General features: G+C 38.0%; 1 long non-coding RNA gene across 3 annotated transcripts; it reads right to left on the bottom strand.

Moving 5' to 3' along the window:
* Positions 1-415: 415 nt before the first annotated feature.
* Positions 416-15,161, bottom strand: LOC106084849 (uncharacterized). 3 transcript variants are annotated; one of them, XR_009398095.1, is made up of 2 exons: positions 14,856-15,161; positions 416-763 (listed from the first exon to the last, which is right to left on the bottom strand). It is a non-coding gene; the product is annotated as an uncharacterized LOC106084849 (long non-coding RNA). The 3 variants fall into 3 exon arrangements; XR_001220876.2 differs by having other exon boundaries at positions 14,830-15,161; XR_001220877.2 differs by having other exon boundaries at positions 14,232-15,161.
* Between the last annotated feature and the right edge of the window lie 983 nt (positions 15,162-16,144).

A 16,144-nucleotide genomic window follows, 5' to 3' on the forward strand; every position in this document is an offset into this window, starting at 1 on the left:
TTGAGAAAGTTAAAAATTTTGTTTACCTTATATTTCCTTTAGTTTCCTTCATATGTTCAAAGCTCTTTATTTGTTTTTGAAATTTTTAATTTTTTTTTGAAATTTTTAATTTTTTTTCTTTGTTTCCTTTATATGTTCAACTTATTTTATATATTTTCGCTCGCAAATATATTTTGGATTTTTTTTAATATTTTCTTATTAATTTTTCCAAAGTTTTAAAAAATTTGCGGTTCTCCCATTTATTTTTTCGAAAAAGTAGGGTTCTTCCTTAAGTTTTTGGGTGAATTTTTTTCCTTTAATTTTTTTTTAAGTTTTCCCTTTTTTTGTTGTTTTTTCTTTATCACTTTGAAGTTTTTCTTATTTTTTTTTTATTTTCCAACTTTTTTGTTAATGCTGTGACTACGTTTTTTTCTCCTTTATTATCCACTTTGTCTTTATTTTTTGTCTTGACTTGCAAACATTATCTTCACTGTTTCTTTAGCTGGGGAGAGGGTTGTGAAACACCGAAATTCAACGCCCCACCAAAGTCACGTTGCAGACAAATGCTTTTAATACACTTTCTAGATATTATTTAATTTTCTTTTACGTTTTTGCAATTCAATTTCATTTCGAGTCAGACTACAAAATTCACTTTTTCATACTTTTTTTACCTTCTGCGTGGCTGTTGGGCTTGCCTCGCTTTTTGTTGTTGTTTTTTTCGAAATTCGTTGATGTTTTTGTTTTTGTGTTGGTCTGGAATGAATAAAAGGGCACCAAAGGGAGCCTTAAGAAAAAGAAGGTTAAACAATAAGTTGGATTTTATGAGCCTTTTGGTTTTTGCCCCTTGCAAGCTTCCTGAATTCTATCAAAAAGGGAGGGGGAGGGGGGGGGGGGGGATTATGTACTTCAATTCATGTGGCTGATGCTTCAGTACATTTTGATTGGCCATAAAATGGTTTTGCGTTTTTTATTTATTTTGATAAGATGCTGTTTTCCATTTGAGTTTTTGATTTGTGATGCCCTGCAATGCACGTTTTCACTTGTTTTGAAACACTTGTACACGCACTTAATGCAGGACTTGAAATTAAAAAAAAAAAAAAAAAAAACACTTCAATTGGTGGTCTTTTTACAAAAATCCGTTAAAGATTTGCTTAAAGTCTTCTAACCAAATCCACCAAAGATTTTTGTAACAGTTTTGTAACATCCGCCCCAAGCAGAGGTTAATACAAGGTTCATGCAATTGTCATAGAACATCCGTTTCCTAGATAAGTCATACGCACCATCTAGCAAAACGTATGCAGTGTTACTACCACACACCCACACGCACACGCACACCTATACCTCAGCCTCTCACTTTTTCTGTTAAAGTTGGTGGTGAATGCAAAATGTCAAATAACACGTATTGCCATAAAGAGCACGTTCACGTTTGTCACATTCCCTTAGATGTCTATCCGTGTGCCTTTGGTACTTCCAACCAAGAATACAAAAAAAAAACAACGCACACACTCTAGCTACGCTTCCTGCAGCCACTGGCACACTGATGGTCCCACTGATGTTGGTTGCTTGTCTATTATTTGTGAATTCAGTACAAAATGCTGTTGTGACACAAAAAGGCCGTTGAAGTGCAGCTTCCCCACACTCAGTATCATTAACGCTGAAAAGTGTCAAACCAATAGATGCCATTAGCCGGATATGTTCACTTGTCGTAGCTTTTGGGGGATTATAAATCAAACTGGCCATGCGTTGGCAGAGTCATTATTATTTTTTTTTTTTTCAATTGTCAGTTTAAATCTTTGTGATGTTTGGCATGGTTTAAGTTTTTCCTTGCAATTGTCTCACAATTGTTGGTATTGTCGGCACCACTGCTGTGGTGTAGGTACAGAGTTTTATAACTTTGTGAATGACAGTGACAGGTGTGGAAACCTCACAAATAATTGTGAAACTCTCCCACAAACAACGTGGTCCCAAAGAGGTTGGCACTTATAAGTGCTCGTCGGGGGATTTTGGAGGAAATTGTGTCTAGGTTAGGTTGAAAAGAGGTTGGGGATTTTAATACGCCCTCTCTAAATACTAAAAGTAACCACCAACAAGTAAAAAGGCGTTAAGTTCGGCCGGGCCGAAGTTTGGATACCCAGCACCTCGGGTACATATGTAAACCCCCTTTTAATCAACATCCAGTGAAAATTGCATACCTTATGTCCCATAGCAGTTATATCGAAATTTGTTCCGATTTGGACCAAATACTTATAAGTACATATCATTGTTCAATTGTGTATCACAAAATATTGGTCTTTTAAGAAGCTATAACTAAAAATAAAACCATCTGAACCATATACGACACGGATGTCGAAAAGCCTAACATAAGTCACTGTGTCAAATGTCAGTGAAATCGGATTATAAATGCGCCTTTTATGAGGCAATGACTTTAAAACGAGATATCGGTCTATATGGCAGCTATATCCAAATCTGGACCGATTTTGGCCAAGTTGCAGAAAAATGTCGAAGAGCCTAACGCAATTCACTGTCCCAAATTTCGGTGACATCGGACAATGAATGCGCCTTTTATGGGCCCAAAACCTTAAATCGAGAGATCGGCCTATATGGCAGCTATATCCAAATCTGGACCGATTTGGTCCAAGTTACAAAAAAATATCGAAGAACCTAACGCAACTCACTGTCGCAAATTTCGGCGAAATCGGAAAATAAATGCGCTTTTTATACCCACCACCGAAGGATGGGGGTATATTCATTTTGTCATTTCGTTTGCAACACATCGAAATATCCATTTCCGACCCTATAAAGTATATATATTCTTGATCAGCGTAAAAATCTAAGACGATCTAGCCATGTCCGTCCGTCTGTCCGTCTGTCCGTCTGTCTGTTGAAATCACGCTACAGTCTTTAAAAATAGAGATATTGAGCTGAAATTTTGCACAGATTCTTTTTTTGTCCATAAGCAGGTTAAGTTCGAAGATGGGCTATATCGGATTATATCTTGATATAGCCCCCATATAGACCGATCCTCCGATTTAGGGTCTTAGGCCCATAAAAGCCACATTTATTATCCGATTTTGCTGAAATTTGGGACAGTGAGTTGTCTTAGGCCTTTCGACATCCTTCGTCAATTTGGTACAGATCAGCCCAGATTTGGATATAGCTGCCATATAGACCGATCCGCCGATTTAGGGTCTTAGGCCCATAAAAGCCACATTTATTATCCGATTCCGCTGAAATTTGGGACAGTGAGTTGTCTTAGCCCCTTCGACATCCTTCGTCAATTCGGCTCAGATCGGTCCAGATTTGGATATAGCTGCCATATAGACCGATCCTCCGATTTAGGGTCTTAGACCAATAAAAGCCACATTTATTATCCGATTTTGCTGAAATTTGGGACAGTGAGTTGTCTTAGGCCTTTCGACATCCTTCGTCAATTTGGTACAGATCGGTCCAGATTTGGATATAGCTGCCATATAGACCCATCTCTCGGTTTTAGGTTTTGGGGTCATAAAAAGCGCATTTATTGTCCGATGTTGCCAAAATTTGGGACAGAGAGTTAAGTTAAGCCCCTCCATATAGTTCTGACATTTGGTCTAGATCGATCAAGATTTGCATGTTGATACCATATAGACTGATATCTCGATTTAAATTTTTGGTCCGATTTAACTGAAATTTGACACATTGACTTATGTTAGGCTTTTCGACATCCATGTTGTATATGGTTCAGATTGGTTTTTTTTTTAGATATAGCTACTGAAAAGACCAATATTTTGTTATACAGAATTGAACAAAGACTTGTTCTTATTAGTACTTGGTCCAAATCGGATCATATTTCGATATAACTGCTATGGGACATAAGGTATGCAATTTTCACCGGATTTTGATGAAAGGTGGTTTACATATATACCCGAGGTGGTGGGTGTCCAAATTTCGGCCCGGTCGAACTTAACGCCTTTTTACTTGTTTAGTCTTTATTTAGTATTTAGAGTGCATAACAAGCCGATTGCTGACTTCGGTGTATGCCCATAGTGGCATGGGGCGTATTAATATCCGCACCCTCTTTTCAACCTAGCCTAACCAAATGACACTGAGCATTGCATATCTAAATTTTCAACGAATATTTCATTGAGGAATGTGATGCAAACTATTTCCATATCAATGAGTTAAATACGATTCAATATTAAGCACAGTAATAAAGTAACTCCTTTATAATGCCAACTCCCAAAGGCGTACGACAAGGTTACACTCTTTTTATACCTACAGCTATAGGATGGGGCGAATACTTATCCACTCATTCCGTTTGTAACAATTCGAAATATTGAACTGCGATCCTATAAAATCTAGCCATCTGCCCGTCCGTTTGTGGAAATCACTATTGCGGTCGAACAAATAAAGATATCCACTCGAAATTTTTGTCAGAGACTTCTTCTTTATGTAAGTCGTTCGGGATTGCCATATCGGGTCAAATTTGGATAAAGGCCCCATATAAGGTTTTTTTTTTTTATTTGACATCTTGAGTCCCTAGAAGCCGCAATTGTTATCGGATTTGGTTGAAATTTCCATGAAGTGTTCTTAGTACCTTCTTCCCAATTTGACACCTTGAGGCACTAGAAGCCGCATTTATTGTCCGATTTAACTAAAATTTTTAACGTCTGTTCTTGTAAGACTATCTATTACTGTGCCAAGTACAATTTTTGATTCCTAAAATTTTAAGTCAATATTTATAATACAAAATATTTGTTTATTAGAGGTTTGCCTTTTATATTTCGGGATTATTTATCCGTACTTGCAGCACAATTTAAATCAAATACCAAAGTTATGGATTTTTACTTCTGTTTCCGAATCCATTCAAGTAAATATATGCAAACAAAACTTCAATAACTTGAAGTGAAATAACATTAATTACTTTTCCAACTCTGTATAATTGAAGCGCTATAATATTGAAATAATTCTTTACTTCTATTGAAAATATTTCCCTGAAGATATTACCTTTCCAAGCTAAATTTATGTTAAAACTTTGTTCACTTTTGTCTATTTAAACATCTTGGGCAAGCCATTTTGGAAACGGTTGTTTTTCATTCTTACTACTGAAATATTAAGAGCTTTTAGATTTTCCAAGAATTGCTGTTAAATGATTTTTCTTTGAATAACGTCTACATCCTAAAGCATTTAATAATTAAATATGAACAGACGCTTAAATGCAATTAACACAAATTAAGAAGAAAGAAAGTTGCAAACAATTCTATTGTATTCGAAATTTTAACTATTTTCTAGCAATTGTAAATGGTTCAAATTTCAAAGAAATATCTCCCAAAGGGTAGTGAGTAGAGCTATTGACCATGATAATGAATATGACTAGAAATTGAGGGATTTAATTGATTGCAAATTGCAAATTTTGCCAATGATCACAGACAACACGCCTTCGCCATGCGTTTCTAAAGTAGCTTATATTGTCCTTAGTACCCCTGAGTTCCTCTCACACCACCGATTTGTCGGGTCTATAGTTCATAGCCTATTTATTTCCAATGTTAAACCTAAAACCCCAGGTGGTTCCCTAGGCACTAAGCTCTGAAAACAAATATATAAGCATCGTGCTCTACTCTCAAATACCATTTATTTAAACCTTATATTGTCATAGGATTAAGGGAAGTTTATGGGATGAGGCGTCACCAAACACTTGGCCGAAGAATTGGTTTTCTAATCTCCATCACCTTATATTTGAGATACATATGGCCATGGTCGGTAAATTTTTACTCTTTTGGGAGTCGTTTGGGGAAGGGGCGGTGCCCCAAATACATGGTCCAAGATTTGAATATCAGATTCGTATCCTTTGTTTTAGCTCCATATTGCGATGGTCAGTAAATAATTGCTGATAGTGGGTGTTTTGGGAAAGGGGTAAAAGCCCAAAGAATTGCTCCCGAAAATGTGTGCCCAATATCATTCATTTGAGTCCCACATTGATATGGTCGGTAAATATGTCCGATTTAGGGAGCCGGGTGATTAGCCAAACACTTAGCCCTGAAAAAAATAAATCAATATCGTGCTCTACTTTCAAATATCATTTAAATGAACCCCATACTGCCATTGACCTCAAATTGGATACCATATTCGTTATCTAATCCCAAATGCCTTTCATTTAAACCCCTTATTGCAAGTGTAAGCAAATATGTCCGGTTTGGAGTATGGGCCCTAAAAACTATAAATATCAAGCTCCACTCTCTTTAGGATCCAAAGATTCGAGGTGAGCAAGTGCCTCCTATTGGGGGGGTTGTTATGGGGGTGGGTCGTTCCTTAGACAGTTGGTAGTGAATGTTGAAATCACATTCATGGTCCCAAATACTTTTCATTTGAGCCCCATTTTTCCATTGTCGGCAAATATATCCGGTTTGGAGGGTGGCTTGGGGAGATGGGGCGGCCACTCGTGTTATACTAAACAAGTAAAAGCGTGCTAAGTTCGGCCGGGCCGAATCTTATATACCCTCCACCATGGATAGCTTTTGTCGATTTCTTTTCCCGGCATCTCTTCTTAGGCAAAACAGGATATAAGAAAAGATTTGCTCTGCTATTAGAACGATATCAAGATATGGTCCGGTTTGGACCACAATTAAATTATAATGGGTGTTTTTTTTGAGGTTAGGATTTTCATGCATTAGTATTTGACAGATCACGTGGGATTTCAGACATGGTGTCAAAGAGAAAGATGCTCAGTATGCTTTGACATTTCATCATGAATAGACTTACTAACGAGCAACGCTTGCAAATCATTGAATTTTATTACCAAAATCAGTGTTCGGTTCGAAATGTGTTCAAATTTTGACAAATTTTGTTCAGCGATGAGGCTCATTTCTGGTTGAATGGCTACGTAAATAAGCAAAATTGCCGCATTTGGAGTGAAGAGCAACCAGAAGCCGTTCAAGAACTGCCCATGCATCCCGAAAAATGCACTGTTTGGTGTGGTTTGTACGCTGGTGGAATCATTGGACCGTATTTTTTCAAAGATGCTGTTGGACGCAACGTTACGGTGAATGAACACATTTCGAACCGAACACTGATTTTGGTAATAAAATTCAATGATTTGCAAGCGTTGCTCGTTAGTAAGTCTATTCATGATGAAATGTCAAAGCATACTGAGCATTTTTCTCTTTGACACCATGTCTGAAATCCCACGTGATCTGTCAAATACTAATGCATGAAAATCCTAACCTCAAAAAAATCACCCTTTATATAAGCATCGTGCTCTACTCTCAAATACCATTGGTTTAAACCTCATATTGCCATAGGATTAAGGGAAGTTTATGGGATGAGGCGTCTCCAAACACTTGGCCGAAAAATTGGTTATCAAATTGGTTTTCTAATCTCCAGCACCTTATTTTTGAGATACATATGGCCATAGTCGGTAAATTTTTAGTCGTTTGGGAATGGTTTGGGGAAGTGACGGTGCCCCAAATACATGGTCCAAGATTTGAATATCAGATTCGTATCCTTTGTTTTAGCCCCATATTGCGATGGTCAGTAAATAATTGCTGATAGTGGGTGTTTCGGGAAAGGGGTAAAAGCCCAAAGAATTGCTCCCGAAAGTGTGTGCCAATTTCGTGCTCCACTCCCCAATACCATTCATTTGAGCCCCACATTGACATGGTCGGTAAATATGTCCGATTTAGGGAGCCAAGTGGTCAGCCAAACACTTAGCCCTAAAAATAAATCAGCATCGTGCTCTACTTTCAAATATCATTTAATTGAACCCCATATTGCCATTGGCCTCAAAATTGAATATCATATTCGTTGTCTAATCTCAAATCTCTTATTGCAAAAGTCTGCAAATATGTCCGGTTTAGAGTATGGGCCCTAAAAACTATAAATATCAAGTTCCACTCTCTTTAAGATCCAAAGTGTCGAGGTGAGCAAATGTCTTCTATTGGGGGTTGTTATGGGGGTGGGACGTTCCTTAGACAGCTGGAACCGAATGTTGAAATCACATTCATGGTCCCAAATACTTTTCATTTGAGCCCCATATTTCCATAGTCGGCAAACATGTCCGGTTTGGAGGGTGTTTTGGGGGATGGGGCGGCCACTCATTGACTTGGTCCTGAAAATATATCTCCTATTCGTGTTATACTATAAAAAAAACCTCTTATTTGAGCCCCATATTGCAATGGTCAGCAAATACAACCTATTTGGTTGATGTTATGGGGATGGGATGACCCCATAGACACTTTTCTCGAATATTTCTATCAGATTCTTGCTTCACTCCCAAAGACCTTTCATATGAGACTCATATTGATATGGACGTAATGCTATAGTCCTCTTGGAGAGTGTTTTTAGGGAGGGGCGGCCCCACAAACACTTGGTCCCACATTTGATATCACATTCGTATTTTTCTCTCAAATACCTTTCATTTGAGCCCCATATTGTCAGGGTCAGTAAATAAGTCCTATTTGAGAGTATTTTGGATGGACCCCCAGATACTTGGTCCCACATTTGGATATCAGATTCCTATTCTGCTCGCAAATACCATATTGTCATGGTGGGTAAATGTGCCCGATTTAGTGGGGTTTTGGGGCTTGGGGTGGTCCCCCAAACAATTGGTCCGCCAATTGGATATCAGATACGTTTTCTAATCTTAAATACCTTTCATTTGAGTCCCATATTGTTGTGATTGGTCAATATACATATTCGGTAGGTTTTTGGAGTGGGGCGGCCCCCCTAGGTACCCCACTCGAAAGAATGTAGTGCTTTTTGATATTTGTCATAAATCTTTGGATGTCAAAGTGGGTGGGAATAACATTAGCCGGAAGTCGATTCCACATACGAACGGTTCAGGCGAAATAAAAATTCTCTCTATAATGCATTGTGTGGTCCGCTGGCCAATCAATTACAAACGGGTGTGAATTCCTGGAATCCCTGACACACATCCTTACATCAGGAATAAGAAGACATACACCATGAAAGTACCGACAGAACAGCGCCAAGCAACCCACATTGCGACGATGATGAAGGGAGGCAATAGAGTTGGATACCCCACTGTCCCCAATCAACGCCATCGTTCTCCTCTGCACACGGTCCAGTAGCTCCAGGGATGATTTTGAAGCTCCAGCCCATACATGTGAGTTGTACTCCGTTTTCGGCCTTCTGAAAGTGGTGTAGAGGTTAAGAAGATCAGAAGGAGTGAAATAATTCTTACACCGTTTAAGGAAGCCTAAACACTTGAATGCTTCTTTCGACAGTTCAAATATATGTCTAGCCCAAGGGACATCACTTTCTATTTTCAAGTCCAGAACATCAAGAGCTTCTGATTGCTGAACATCTACACCGTTAATAGACAAAGATGATCGTAATGGATCAGCGAATCGTTTGTGTGACAATAAGCAGCACTGAGTCTTCCAAGCATTTAAATCTATTCGATTCATTCGAAATGGCCAGCAAATCCTGATAGAGTGTATCGTCTATAACCCGCCTCTTGTCCTCAATCTCTCGAACACTCGGCCTATGGTCGAATGAGTACGAATGACAGAGATTATTGTCATCCGCAAATGAGTAGATCGGATTCGATGTCTGACCCAATAGATCGTTGATGAAAATTAGAAAAAGAGATGGAGAAAGAGAAAGCCCTGGAGTACACCTGCGATCAATTTATGCTGATTCGATGAGAACCCATCTATAATGAATCGAATAGTGTGATCTCTGAGAAAGCTCGAAATAAATCGAACGAAGCCAAGCGACAAGCTTTGATAGTAGTGCACCGTGACAGACCCTATCAAATGCCTTGGAGATATCTAGAGGCACAACCTTACTCTCACCAAACTGGTGGATTGAGCGACTCCAATGTTCCGACAGAACTGCCTTGAGGTCGCCCGTAGAGCGATTTCTGCGGAACCCATACTGTTGGTCGCTAAGAAGGCCATTAGACTCTAAATACCTCACAAGATGGTGATTAACCATCCTCTCCATGACCTTATAAAGAGCGGAGCATATCGCAATTGGGCGATAATTCGACGGGTTGTTTGCCTCACCCTTCTTGGGTATTGGCTGGACGTTCGTAACCTTCAAACGTGCGTGGAAGACTCCCGCACGGTAGGCAAGGTTGAAAAGGTTGGGTAATGGACGAGCGAGCGTCGAAGAACACTTGCGTAAGACAAGTGTTGATATGCCATCCGGGTCCGGGGATTTATTTACTTCTAGATTTTCAGGAACCCTTTTAACTCAACGAATAGCTGAGATTTAGACCAAAGTTTATTGTTATATCGGTCTATAAACTGATGTTGCAAATTGCAAATTTTGCCCATGAACATTCCACTAAGGAACACGGCAAACTTCTCACATATCAATGAGTGCAGTCCGATTGAAGTTTTAAGCTCAATGATAAGGGGCCTCCTTTTTATAGCCGAGTCCGAACGACGTGCCGCAGTCCGACACCTCTTTGGAGAGAAGTTTTACATGGCATAGTACCTCACAAAAGTTTGCCAGCATTAGGAGGGGAAAACCACAGCTGAAAATTGTTTCTGATGGTCTCGCCAGGATTCGAATCCAGGCGTTCAGCGTTATAGGCGGACATGCTAACCTCTGTGCTACGGTGGCCTTCTAAAAACTGATATAGCCCCCATATAAACTGATTTTGACTTTTTGTGCACCCAGAAGCCTAAATTTTCATCCCATTTGGCTGAAATTTGGAACAAAGTCTAGTATTATTACTTCCAACATACACTCTAAGTACGATCCTAAGCGGTCTATAAACTGATACAGTCGTCATATACACCGATCCCCGGATTTGTATTCTTCTGCCCCTATAGGCCCAAATTTTTACCAGATTTGATTAAAATTTTACCAAAAAATATATCATATGACTTATAACATCAGTGCGAAGTTTTATCCGAATCCGGTCAATATGTCGATATAGGCCCTCCTAAGTACCAATATCCCGATATGAATTTTTGAGACCACTTAGACCTCAATCAATTCCCGATTTGATTGCTACAAAATAATTGAAATACAAACTGAGTTAATTAGGGTACATTTTAAGCGAAATACGGCGGGATAACCCACGATTTTTTTTGCCCATAGTTTTGAAACTCATTTTGTATACATCGATTATATCATAAGACGATAAGGGTCAAATGCGTAAAGCTGCCTCTTGAAATTTTGCACAGATACTAAACATTGTTGTAGGTCGTTGAGGATTGCAAATTGGCCATATCGTTTCAGATTTAGATATAGCTCTCATATAAACCGATCTCCCTATTTGACTTCTTGAGCCCCTGAAAGTCGAAATTTTTGCCTGATTTGGCTGACATTTTGCATGTTGTGTTCTGTTATGATTTTCAACAATTGTGCCTAGTACGGTCCAAGTCAATCTGTAACCTCATATAGCTCTTATGTAAACCGGTTTCGCGATCATCTTTGTTCGGGGCCTAGAAGTTTTAATTTCTAACTTCTTGAGCCACCAGAGGGAGCAATTATTATCCCATTTGGCTGAAATTTTGCAGAAGTAGTTTGCTTCGACTTTCAACAACTGTGCCAAGTATGGTCCAAAGAAATTAATAACCTGATAAAGCTCCCATATTAAACGATCTCCTGATTATGCTTTTCAAACATCTAGAGGTAGCACTTCATATCCGATTTACCTAACATTTTGTGCAGCTTCTTCCATGACCTTCAATATACTTGCCAAATATGGTTTGCATCGGTCCATAACCCGATATAGCTTCCATAAAATCAGCTCTCCCTATTTTACTTCTATAGCCGCTATAGGGCGCAATTCATATCCGATTAAGCTGAAATTTTGCACAATGACTTCCACTTTAGTCTTCAACAGCTAAATCAGGAATAGTCCCAATGGGTTCAAAACTTGGTATAGCTCCAATAGCATGGCAATACTTATCCATTAACTTTTGTTTGCCAGCAAAAAGAGTTATCGGGCAAAGAACTTAGTATGGTTTTACTTGTTTTTATACCCTCCACCATAAGATGGGGGGTACACTAATTTCGTCATTCTGTTTGTAACTACTCGAAATATTCGTCTGAGACCCCATAAAGTATATATATTCTTGATCGTCGTAACATTTTATGTCGATCTAGCCATGTCCGTCCGTCTGTCCGTCCGTCCGTCCGTCCGTCCGTCCGTCCGTCCGTCTGTCTGTCGAAAGCACGCTAACTTCCGAAGGAGTAAAGCTAGCCGCTTGAAATTTTGCTCAAATACTTCTTATTAGTGTAGGTCGGTTGGTATTGTAAATGGGCCATATCGGTCCATGTTTTGATATAGCTGCCATATAAACCGATCTTGGGTCTTGACTTCTTGAGCCTCTAGCGTGCGCAGTTCTTATCCGATTGGGATGAAATTTTGCACGACGTGTTTTGCTATGATATCCAACAACTGTGCCAAGTATAGTTAAAATCGGTCCATAACCTGATATAGCTGCCATATAAACCGATCTTGGGTCTTGACTTCTTGAGCCTCTAGCGTGCGCAATTCTTATCCGATCAGAATGAAATTTTGCACGACGTGTTTTGTTATTATATCCAACAACTGTGCCAAGTATGGTTCAAATCGGTTCATAACCTGATATAGCTGCCATATAAACCGATCTTGGGTCTTGACTTCTTGAGCCTCTAGAGTGCGCAATTCTTATCTGATTGAAATGAAATTTTGCACGACGTGTTTTGTTATTATATCCAACAACTGTACTAAGTATGGTTCAAATCGGTCCATAACCTGATATAGCTGCCATATAAACCGATCTTGGGTCTTGACTTCTTGAGCCTCTAGAGGACGCAATTCTTATCCGATTGGAATGGAATTTCGCACGACGTGTTTTCTTATTATATTCAACAACTGTGCCAAGTATGGTTCAAATCGGTCCATATCCTGATATAGCTGTCATATAAACAGATCTAGGGATTTGACTTCTTGAGCTTCTAGAGGGCACAATTCCTATCCGATTTGGCTGAAATTTTGCATGACGTATTTTTTTTTTACTTTCAACAACTGTGTCAAATAAGGTACAAATCGGTTCATAACATGATATAGCTGCTATATAAACCGATCTGGGATCTTGACTTCTTGACCCCCAGAGGTCGCAATTATTATCCGATATGCCTGAAATTTTGTACGACGGATCCTCTCATGACCATCAACAAACGTGTTTATTATGGTCTGAATCGGTCTATAGCCCGATACAGATCCCATATAAATCGCTCTCTCTATTTTACTTCGTGAGCCCCAATGGGCGCAATTTTATATGAATTGGCTGAAATTTTACACAGGTCTCCAACATATAATTTAATTTTGGTCCGAACCGGACCATATCTTGATATCGTTTTAATAGCAGAGCAACTCTTTTCTTATATCCTTTTTTGCCTAAGAAGAGATGCCGGGAAAAGAACTCGACAAATGCGATCCATGGTGGAGGGTATATAAGATTCGGCCCGGCCGAACTTAGCACGCTTTTACTTGTTTTTATTTACTTATACTTAGATCAAAAAACATTTTTTGTGGATAAAATTTTAATTTTCCCTTAAAAAAAAAAGAAAAATTTTTTCCCACTTTTAAGTTTGTCAATAATTTTTGAAAAAACAACTCTCAGCCAATTTTTATTTTAAAGCATTTTTCATTGAAAATTTTTATGGATTTGTTTTATTCAAAATAATATTAAAGCACACTTTCATGATTATAGCTTGTTTCAAATTTTGCTGCAGCCTTTTAGGAGAAATTTTTTTTTTTTTTTATTTATTTTTCAATTTTTAAGATTTAATTTTTGAAAAAATAGTTTTATTTCATTAGCTGCAATTTAAAAAAAATTTGTTGGAGTTTAATTTAATAATCTTTAAGTGTATGATTGTTTTTAATATTTTTTCCATATTTGTAAAAACAGAAATGAAGTCTCAAAAGCCTTTATTTAGGATTTTTTGAAATGTGTTCCGGACTTAGTTTCCACATCGTCTTGTTTTTTTTTTATTTAGTCTTAAATTTTCTTTATGGTAGCTTAACTTTCTTTTTATCTACCTTTAACGAAATTCAAGTTTTCTTGGCATCCCAAGGGAAAACTTGAAATCTACTATTTATGCCAATAATAAAATTAAAAACCCAACTTTACTCCTTCCATAAAAACAATTTGGTGTTTTATGAATGAAATAAAATGTTTAAGGTAGAGAGACGAAGAAGCACATTCATATTTGAAGCATATTTTCACTAGCCGAAGCATGTGTGTGTGTGTTTGGGTGTGTGCGGTAGCGGGTGTTTTGGTTAAGGGCCATAAACTCACAAATTCATATTTTAGTGCCGCACATTAGGTTAGGTTAGTTTAGGCTTTTCTTTTTCTTCCTCTTTATTGCTTTGCCATGTAGATTGAATTTTCTTTTTTTTTTGTATATATACTTGAAATTATAATCCTTCTTTTTTAAAGCCTATTCAGGAGATTTAATATGTTTGTTTTGTTGTTGTGGGGAGCAACGACCGATAGTAAACTTTGTGGCCATAACATTTTGGCTAGCATCACTTTTTAATTTTGGCAAAAAATTTATGTTGTTATGCATAATACGGCATATTTTTAGGCGTATCTTTTCTTTAAGGCTTTTAGATTCAACAACATTGTGGCAGTGGTAGTACACGTAGTAGTATTATAGCACAAGTATATATTTTTTAGGCCGCTTTTTCTATACGTTTTTGAGTTTGAGTGTTTGTGTGTGTGTGTGTGTGTGGGAGCCTGTGGTTATGCTCTTAAACGAAGAAATAAGGTTACAACGCCTAAAAGTATGTTACCGACAGTAAATTGTTGTAAATAATGTTACAAGGCAAGGCAAAAAGGATGAACAACAGAGCGAGCGGAATGGAAAAAGCCAACATAAAACGAAATGACACACTTTTGCCAGGAAGCAAGAAACTTTACCGCACAAAACTTTTTTTTTTTGGAAGATTTTAACTTGATTTTTTTCTTTTTTCAATTCTTAGAAAATTTCCATGATTTCTTGCAATATTTTTCAAAGATTTTCGTCTATTTCTTTTTTGCTGTAGGTTTTTTTTTTTTTTTGGTAAAATAATCACTGCACTGATATTCCGTTTAGCGATATGGGATTTAATTCATTTTAAATTCTCACTGTGACTTTTTATCTCGAAGCACGTAATGGACGCCACGTCGAATTTTTCGTGTGCTTGTAGGGCAACAGTTGAAATGAAACTAGTTGCCTTTGCAACATCCAGCAGTCATCAACGATGTACTCTGTCTTCGTAAATGAATGTAAGAAAGTCGAACACCGACACAGACCGACACACAAATGCTCGCACACTACACTTCTACGCTCAAAATGTTAGGAATTATTTTCGAAATTCAACAATGATGCTGAGCTGAACACACACAAAAACAGCAGACCAACAAAATCCCAACAAACTCCCTTAGATTTAAGAGCATGAAAAACTCCAGACAAACGCACATGTTTTTCCACAAAATCAACATTTTCGAACTCCTAAAAAAGAGCTTTTTCTGCTTCCTCTCTCACAGCAACTCCGAAAATTATGCTGCATTATAGATATAAAAACAAAAATTTGTTTTGCCCGAAAGTATGCTGTAAGAAAAGAAAAGAGAACTTCCTCAAACTCAACCTAAAAAAATGAAGCTCTCTTGCCAAGCTTTTTCGGATATGTTTTTGCTAAAATGTAACATGTGCACATTTTGCCGGGTCAAGACAGGGCGCAGGTCCCAAAAACCAAAAGCTTTCTCTCTCTCCCACTCTCTCTCTCTCTCTCTCTCTCTATAAAAAAGTATCTAACAGTTTATCTAAAAGTATCTTTAGGTTGATATGAGACAAATGTCGGTTAAAGCTTACGCCAATAAAGTGTCTTCTTACTTGTTTTCATTGCGCCAGCAGACAGTTGGCCTGCTGTTTCGGTAAAAGTAATTTTTCTTTTGTTTTTTCTTTCTCCTCAGCCATGCCCATGCCCGCTGCTAAAGAGTTTTGCAAAAATTTTGTTTTTGATTTTTCCAACATTATTCCCTTAGGCTAGGTCAACAACTATGCAGGGCATCAAATGAAGAGAACATAACCATAACAGCACCATTTTCGCCTTAAAAATTTGTCAGCCAAATATCTTTAGCCAGCACCCCCCTCCATCCTTGTTAACCTTAACTTGTTATAACAATTTGGAGTTTGTTTTCAAACAAATAGATATCGAGGGGCATGG

Source organism: Stomoxys calcitrans, chromosome 4 (genome assembly GCF_963082655.1).
Source record: "Stomoxys calcitrans chromosome 4, idStoCalc2.1, whole genome shotgun sequence".
Taxonomy (NCBI): domain Eukaryota; kingdom Metazoa; phylum Arthropoda; class Insecta; order Diptera; family Muscidae; genus Stomoxys; species Stomoxys calcitrans.